The sequence below is a fragment of the Pan paniscus genome, chromosome 7 (assembly GCF_029289425.2).
Source record: "Pan paniscus chromosome 7, NHGRI_mPanPan1-v2.0_pri, whole genome shotgun sequence".
In the NCBI taxonomy this organism is placed as follows: Eukaryota; Metazoa; Chordata; class Mammalia; order Primates; family Hominidae; genus Pan; species Pan paniscus.
The window spans coordinates 70,537,210-70,546,541 of record NC_073256.2 but is presented as its reverse complement, the minus strand read 5'-3'; positions in this window follow the sequence as shown (position 1 = coordinate 70,546,541).

Genomic DNA, 9,332 nt, shown 5'->3' with positions numbered 1-9,332 from the left:
CCTTAAAAGCATTTTGGAAACTTAAGGGGAAATTATAAAAATAACAAAGAAGTTTTTATAAAATATACTGCAAATGGAAAAAGTGACCTTGTAAACTCATACCTAGGTGCAGAGGGAGTAATGCAGATCAGGAAAATTTTCCAATAGGGTACTCAGCATTTGCCCCCATGAATATGAGTCTTTTTTAAAGGCAAACACATGGCTTCAAGGGAACGTACACACTTCCTATGGGGGTAATTAGCATGCCTTCCACAGAACCATTAAAAGCTATGTCTTTCACTGCATTCCACTCAGTTCTCAACTTGCATGTCATTGATCACACTGAATCTTTCAGAAAAAAATTATATTTGAAATTTCTCGGTTTAGGAAGATAGTCTTACAAGTCAGCCCACTCATGGACAGGAATATTTTGCAACCTACAAATCATCCCGTGAGCTTCTAGTTCTTACTAATAAAAGGGATTCTGAACAGCAATGTCTTTGTGGATATATATGTTTCCCCTCTTTCACAATTGGACCTGGTCACACAAGTTGCATATAAACTTTTAAAGATACCCGGAAGTCCTTTAAAAGAGTATTTTGTTGTACTCAGTGACTTGGATTGCTGTCAAAATGGCTTTTATTTTAAACTTGGCTTCCCAAAGTCATGGCTTTCACTTGATGTTTTTCACTGCCTACATAACAAAACAGACATACATTTTCAACCCAACGTTCCTCCTACTCACTAATTTTAAGATGTTCTTAGATAAACAGATTTTTAATGCTTTACTATTTTAGTTAAATTCATCAAAGCATTGGCTCCTAGCTATTTGTTAATTGCTTAATTTCTTTGCCACATTTTTCTTCCTTGCCACTCAGAACATATTAAACTTCTATTTTATAATGAGCTTCCAAAAATTGTATCCAATTTACTCCTTCTCATATTTACTTTCTTAGGGAAAAATTATATTTTATCATGTCAGCGATTTACTCCCCATATGAGGTAACTGCTATGTTCATCGTGACATCATCATTCCACAGTTAAAGACCACTAAAGTCTTAAAGATTCACTGAATGCTTCCAGTTTTCTTCAGAAAGGAATATTCTGATTCCCATACAATTTTTATTGATAAAGGCAACAAAAAGGACTAGCAACGACATGGCATATGCATTCAAATCTTTTTAATTAAAATGTTTTCCATGATATATCAACTTCTTAATGTTGTACCCTGCTATTCTGATTATTGTATAGCATTTAAAAATGGATGAAACATCACAATTCATTCAGAAAGAAAAACATCGAAATTTTTTAAAATGATCACTTTGAGAAGACAAATGTTCTGGCAAGATCACGTGCAAACAAGGATGAAATGTATCTCATTTCCTCACAAATCCTGACCAATAAGAAGCTTAGCGTTCTGTTTCTAAGTGGCCAGTGAGTTACCCATCCAAATACAAATATATAGTAAGTAGAACACCATAAAAAGTTGAAAGTAAAACAAATGTTAACAGTTTGCTGAACTGTCTCCCCTAAAGGATGGATTCAGTGGTATGAAACTATAGCTGATATTTCTGATCAGAGAGTTATGAGACTGGGGAAATATAATTATGTTTTCTGTTCGATCTGTTCATTAAATTCTCAGGCTACATAGTTTTTACATGACAACTAGACCATGAAATAACTTGCAGTCATTTATGAGAGTTTTGGCACCCTGGGAAGTAGGAGGAACCCATCCTACTCCCAATGACTCTGGCGGGTATGAATGGGCATGGGAGAGGGATGTGACTGGAGAAAGTGTATTTTGCAGTAACATCTGAAAGGGTAAGCTCTTATATGATACATCAGACTGGGCTAAGGCCAGCTTTCAGAGGGGCCCTTCCTTGTCACCAGGAGAGGAGAGCCTTTCCTAGCCACAACAGAAGAGACCAATTTCTGCAGGCAGAGAAGGTTCTGCCCTTTAGGCATGGCTTTGGTATTTCAACAAAGCCCAGTAGTCAGCAGGGTTGGGCAGGCACAGACTAACAGAGCTTTGGGGATGAGGGACCTACCAGTTTGCTACCTTAGACTTTTAAGCCACAGGAAGCTTTAGTCTCCTTTTTTTTTGACAAAATATTAGGCTCAATTGAAAGGTATCCATAATTTAAAGATATCCCACTTGGAAAAGGGACAGCTATCTGGTCTGATTAGCTCTAAGTGGGAATCAGTTAGTAATCAATTCTTCATCAATTATTTATGGGCAGGTACTCTGTGTCAGGCCTTAGTCTATCCCTGGGATTCTGTGCTGAACAGGACAGAATCACTGCCCTTATAAAGTTTATGTTGTAGTGTGAGGAGAAGAAATAAGCAAATACTCCAGTAAATATGTACTGTCTTGGAGGATGTTAGGTTCCACAGAGAACATGGCAGGGTCATGGGATAAGAAGTGACCATGGGCAGGAGAAATAGAAAGGGAGCGACTCAAGTGGCCAGCAAAGCCTTCTGTGTAGGCGACTCTAGGGCTGACATCCGGGTAAGACAGAGCCACAGGAAACCCACGGGAACAGGTCCAAGTGGATGATGCAAAGTCCCTGAGACAGGGCCGGATAAATGTTACAGCGCTGACCACCTGCTCTACAAAACAGTCCATTGAATGTGCTACGAAGTTAAAACACACACACAATCAATCCTGGAAATTTTTCATTTCAAAGGCCACAGGAGACGCACAAAGTATGCAAATCCAATGAGCACCAAGTTCCTTCCTGTAAATGGTCTCGTTCTTTCTGTCAATTTTCTACAATATAATATACAAAGAACCTCTCTAAATGGCTTACAGGGAATTCACTGGTGGCTCCAGGAAGAACACCTTGTCCTCAGTTAACAAATGAGGATTATGATGGTTCCCTTTGGACTGTAAATAACCTGTTTATATCAGATATTTTAGTTTTGGCAGAGTCTTCAGGTGTCTACACTTGCACAATCCATTCTCTGCTTGACAGGTGTAAATGTTGGATGTTTGTCAGCATCAAGGGGCTTTCAAGCATAATGATCTATTCTTCTTCATTCTTAAAGAGGGCTTACAAAGTTGAAAAAAAATTGAAGATGAGAAATATCATACCAAAAATTTAAATGGACTCCAGGTTAATTTTCTAAGTCATAAGTGCAATTAGAATATTTGTAAAAAAATGTCAAATTTCTAACTGTGGAAAATCATTTAAAGCTTGTTTGTTTAAAAAGCATGCATTGCTGGCCGCAGTGGCTCACTCCAGTAATCCCAGCACTTTGGGAAGCTAAGGCAGGAGGATTGCTTGAGGCCAAGATTTGGAGACCAACCTGGGCAACAGAGCAAGAGTTTGTCTCTACAAAAAAAAAAAAAAAAAATTAGCTGGGCATGGTGACACACACTTGTAGTCCCAGCTACTCAGGAGGCTGAGGTGGGTGGATTGTTTGAGCCCAGGAGGTCAAGGCTGCAGTGAGCAGTAATCATGCCCTGATGAATCATGTCACAGCAGCCTGAGTGACAGAGCAAGACTATGTCTCAGAAGAAAGAAAAAAACCATGCATAACTGCAGTGGCTGTGATGAGCTAAGTACTGCATACTAAACAGACCAGAGTGACTTCTATAAGATATTAAAATCTAATGGTGATAACGTTTGCAAACATGAACCTGTAAAATATTCTGGATAAAATTATCCCTACATTCAATATTGTTAGTTGCTTTGTGTGAAGGATACATTTTGAGAAGTGGAATAGACTAAGCATTAAAGAAATCAAAGACTGAATAAAAATTTTCTATTTTTACCCAATGGCAGAGTGAAGAAAGTAGATGTGACAAAGATTTTAAAAGATGCTCTAAGAAAATGTATAATATACATGTTTCCTTTCCTTTTCCCATAAAAATATATTTTAATCTTCCAAGGTCAAGCACTTACACTTCCAAAGCCCTAATGCCTCAGTACCTAGAGCATGGTAAGTACTTGGTAAATGTTTACAGAATGAATGGAAGGGAGAGAGCAAGGACAACACCCTATAAATAGTGCATGCATTCAAGACTGCACTGAAATGACCAGGAGCTAGTTACACTCCTTACACCAGTTGGTTCCAAATAAATTGAGAAAAAGACACAGGCAGCAGATGAGGTTCAAACTATGAGCTTTATACTTGGTATTCTGAATGGAGAACATGCCTTAGCACTGATGCACTGATGAGATATCAATCTGTGACTTACCCTGGGGACACTGGGTCCCCAGTGCAGACCCTTATGGGCCAGCTATGTGGATAATTGCTCACTGTCTGTCTCTCGTTGCTGAGCCATGAGAGCAGGGACTGACAGAAGTGTGTCCAAAAGGGAGAATGACTGTCCACTGGAAAGCCAGACCTGCCTGATAGGGAGCAGGAAAGGTCATTTTCTCCCCATATTACTCACCAATTGCTTGTGCCAACTTTACTCACATGGGAAGGACTAAGCAAAGAATGGAGAATGCAAAAATGTCCGCATGGGCACTTGAGGACATGGGATATAATTCCTCATATTTCTGACTACATTCCCAAGGGTTCCTTTTTCTCTTATCCTGGTTTTAAAAGGTAGACAGTGGGGCACTGGGAGGGAAGAGTATTTCTCATTTTAAGCACACAAGAAATCTGGGTAAAGAGATAAATACATCCTCTTCTTGATCAACATTTGGAAAAGAACGAAAGACATTTTAAAATGAGTCTTAACCTAATGAAAAAATGTAAAAAATATTTGCAGAGACACACCCCAAAGAAGAGATACAGATGAAAAACAAACACTTGAAAAGATGCTTAGTATTATTAGTCACCAGAAAAATACAAATGAAAACTTCAATGAGATACCACAATGCACACTAGAATGGCTAAAATTTGAAAACTGATAGTACCAAGTGTTGACAAGAAGATGCAGTACAACTCTCATATATAGTTGGTGAGAATGCAAAATGGTACAGCCACACTTAAAAAAATTTGGCAGTCTCTTGTAAAGTTAAACATAGACTTACCATATGACCAAGCAATCCACCCCTAAACACATACCTAAAAGAAATGAGAAGCGATGTCTACACAAAGACCTTTGCACAAATATTTATAGCAGCTTTATTATTATAATAATAGCCCCAAACAAAAGCAGCCCTAAAGGCTAACTGATAAATAGATAAACACATTGTGGTATATCTATACAATGGAACACTTATTCAGTAATAAAAGAAATAACTAATAATATATACAACCATATAAATGAACCTCAGAAGCATTATGTTAAGTGAAAAAAGCCAGACATAAAAAGTGTTAAACTGTATGATTCCTTTATCAGCCAGTCACAAATAGACAAAACTACAAGGACAGAAATACATCAGTGGTTGCCAGGAGCTGACAGTAGGGAAAGAAGTTTGACAAAAGACAAAATAGATGCAAGGGAACTTTTTGGCGTAATAGGAATATTCTATATCTTGGTTGTGGTGGTGTTTGTGTGACTAGACACATTTGTCAAAACTCATCCAATTGTCCACCAATAAAGGGTACAATTTTAGTGTATGTAAATTATACCTTGTTAATTAATGCAGGAACAGAAACCCAAATACCACATGTTCTCACTTATAAGTGGGAGCTACCCATCACATACTCATGGACATGAAGATGGGAACGGTAGATACTGCAGGGGAGGGAAGGAGTGGGGCAAGGGTTGAAAAACTAATTGTTGGGTACTATGCTCAGTACCTGGATGATCGGATCATTTGTGCCCCAAACCTCAGCATCATGTAATGTACCCAGGTAACACATTTGTATATATACCCTTAAATCTAAAATAAAAGTTGCAAAAGAAAAAAATTATGCCTTAATAAGTCTGAATTTTTAAAAACTGATTCCCAAGTATCTGAGACAACATTGTTCAAATCAACCAAGTCATGTTTTTTTTAAATATTGACAAATAAAGATTGTATATATTCAAGGCATACAACAGACTGCTTTAATATACATATACATCATGTAATGATCATCACAATCAAATAAATTAGCATATCCATTTTCACCAATTCTATACATTACATCCCCAGAACTTGTTTCTCTTATAACTGAAAGTTTGTACCCTTCCATCAGCGTCTCCCCATTTTACCCACTCTTCATTGCTAGCAATCATCATTCTACTCTGTTTGTAAGAGTTCACCTTTTTTAGACTCCACAACTAAAAAGTGAGATCATATAGTATTTGTCTTTTTGTGTCTGGCTTATTTCACTTAGCATAATGTCTTCGGGGTTTATCCATGTTGTTTCAAATGGCAAGATTTCTTTCTTTTTTATGCCTGAATAATATGTCTATTTTTCTTCATATTATATATATATATATATACTACATATATATGTACCACAACACAATGAATACCAATGTATTTATTATTGACATTTATATATGTACAATACACACACACACACATACACACACCACATTTTCTTTATCCATTCATCCATCAATGGGCACTTATTTCCATACTTTAGCTATTGTGAGTAATGCTGCAGTACACATGGGAGAGAATATATCTCTTTAGGATACTAATTTTATTATGTTTAGATATAAACCCAGAAGTGGAATTGCTGGATTCTATGTTAGTTCTATTTTTAATTTTTAAAGAAACCTTCACAACCATTTGCCATAATGGCTGTACGAATTTACATTCCCACCAACAGTGTACAAGGGTTCCATTTCCTCCACATCCTTATTATTTCTTGTCTCTTTGATTACTCATTCTATCATGTGAGGTGATATCTCCTGGTGGTTTTGACCTGCATTTCTCTGATAATTAGTGATGCTGAACACCTTTTTATACACTTGCTGGCATGTATGCCTTCTTTAAAGAAATATCTATTCAGGTTCTTTGCCACCTTTTTAATCAGGTTATTTGGGTTTTATTGTTGTTGCTTGTTTTGTTTTGCTTTTGGATTATATGAGTTTCTTATATATTTTTGATATTAACTCCTTATCAGATATATGGTTTGCATATATTTTCTCCCGTATTTCATAAGCTGCCTTTTCATTTTGGTGACTGTTTGCTGTGCAGATTTTTAGTTTTATGTAATCTCACTCACTTTTGCTTTTGTTGCCTATTTTTTTGGTGTCGTATCCAAAATCATTGTTAAAATGTCCATAGTATCAAAAGGAATCTACATATCCAATTCAGTCCCTATCAAACTTCCAATAACATTTTTCACAGAAATAGAAAAAAGCAATTCTAAAATTCATATGGAACCACAAAAATCTCTGAATAGCCAAAGCAAACTTGAGAAAGAAGAATAAAGGTGGAGACATCACATTCCCTGATTTTAAACTACAATACAAAGCTGTAGTAATCGAACAATATGGTCCTGGCACAAAAACAGACATGTGAACCAATGGAACAAAATAGAGAGCCCAGAAATGAACCTATGCACGTACGGTATACTAATTTTCATCAACAGCACCAAGAATACAAAATGAAGAAAGGATAATCTCTTCAATAAATGGTGTTGAGAAAACAGGATATCTACATGCAAAAGAATGAAAGTGGACCCTTGTCTTATAGCATATACAGAATTTAACTGAAATGTATTAGGCTTAAATGTAACATCTGAAACCATAGAACTCCAAGGAAAATAACATAGGCAACCAAATCACCTTTTAACATAAACCGGAGTTTTTCAAGTTGACTGAAAATAATACCTTGTCCTCATCACATGAGACCATAGAGTTTGTTCATCATGAAGACAGTAGAGATAGTAAGTGTTCTCAAGTGGAAAGGTGAATTTATAAAAACAAACAAGCAAACAAACATTACCAATCTATATATCAACTGTCAGATAAAGCCAGAAGAATACTTTTGACAAATTTAGGGCAAATAGTCTGTATTTTACAGATAGTAATATGACTCTAGCAGGGACTCTTGTCCTTGCGGAGGTTCCCTGCTTTCCCTTTTCTTCCCTTTTCACCCAATAAAACCCTGTCTTTCTCACCCTTCAAACCATCTGCGAGCCTAAATTTTCATAGCCGTGGGACTGACAAGGACCCCATCTTTAGCGGAACTAAGGAAAATTCCTACAACAATATCATAGTGCAATACAAGTTGAAATGGCTTAACTTAAAAGTTAAACTGAGATTTTTCTTTTTAACTCTGCATGACAGTTCTTTATTTGTATCAGTTTTACAAAGAACATGGCCATGTTTCTTCAATCACCCTACTCTATATAATACTATTGATCCAAATATTTACAAGGCAAACCCAAAGCCAATCTTTTATTAATTTATTTACTTCAACTTTTTTCTTCAACTTTTATTTTAAGTTCCAGAGTACACGTGCAGGATGTTCAGGTTTGTTACATAGATAAATATGTACCACAGTGGTTTGCTGCACAGATCAACACATCACCTAGGTGTTAAGCCCAGCATCAATTAGCTATTCTGCCTGAATGCTCTCCCTCCTCCCCAAACCCCCAACAGGCCCCAGTGTGTGTTGTTCCCTCAATGTGTCCATGTGTTCTCATTATTCAGCTCCCAGTTATAAGCAAGAACATGCAGTGTTTGGTTTTCTGTTCCCACGTTAGTTTGCTGAAGATAATGGCCTCCAGATCCATTCATGTCCCTACAAAAGACATGATTTCATTTCGTTTTATGACTGCATAGTATTCCATGGTGTATACGTACCATATTTTCTTTATCCAGTCTATTGCTAATGGGCATGTCTTTGCTATTGTGAATAGTGCTGCATGAACATATATGTGCATGTATCTTTATAACAGAATGACTTACATTTGTTCCTTTGGGTGTATACCCAGTAATGGGATTGTTTGGTCAAATGGTATTTCTCCAAGGCCAATATTTTGAATACTAAAGATGTATTCAGGGACACTAGACCTGTTGGATGGTACAGTTTAAATGAATAGTAAGAAAGAGAGCTGGATTTTGAAAGACAGGTACGATCTGAAGATAGATGAAAAAGGAAGCAAGTGCAGATTGCAGGAGCACTACCTAGCACACAGAAGGGAGGATGTGCCACACTCAACAAGAGCCAAGTTCATGTTGGCTTCAGGATAAAATGGTTGGAAAATAGCTCAAGATCCCTGAAGAGGAAGACGGAGTGCCTCAAATAAATGGTTATGCAACAGGTTCTGTGCCCTATGGGAAACTGTGGAGCTTGAATTCCAGGTCCGACAGCCCAGGGTGGGATAAACCGAACAGAGAGCTTAGTCTCTGTGTGCCTCAGTGTTCCATCTTTACTACAGACCTAAGTCTGTGTCTCTTGGATTGTGTGTTAAATGAGATAATTCAGGCAAATGTTTTAGAACAGAGCATAATAATCTAAATGCCAATAAGTGACAGAGTCTGCTTCAATTTATAA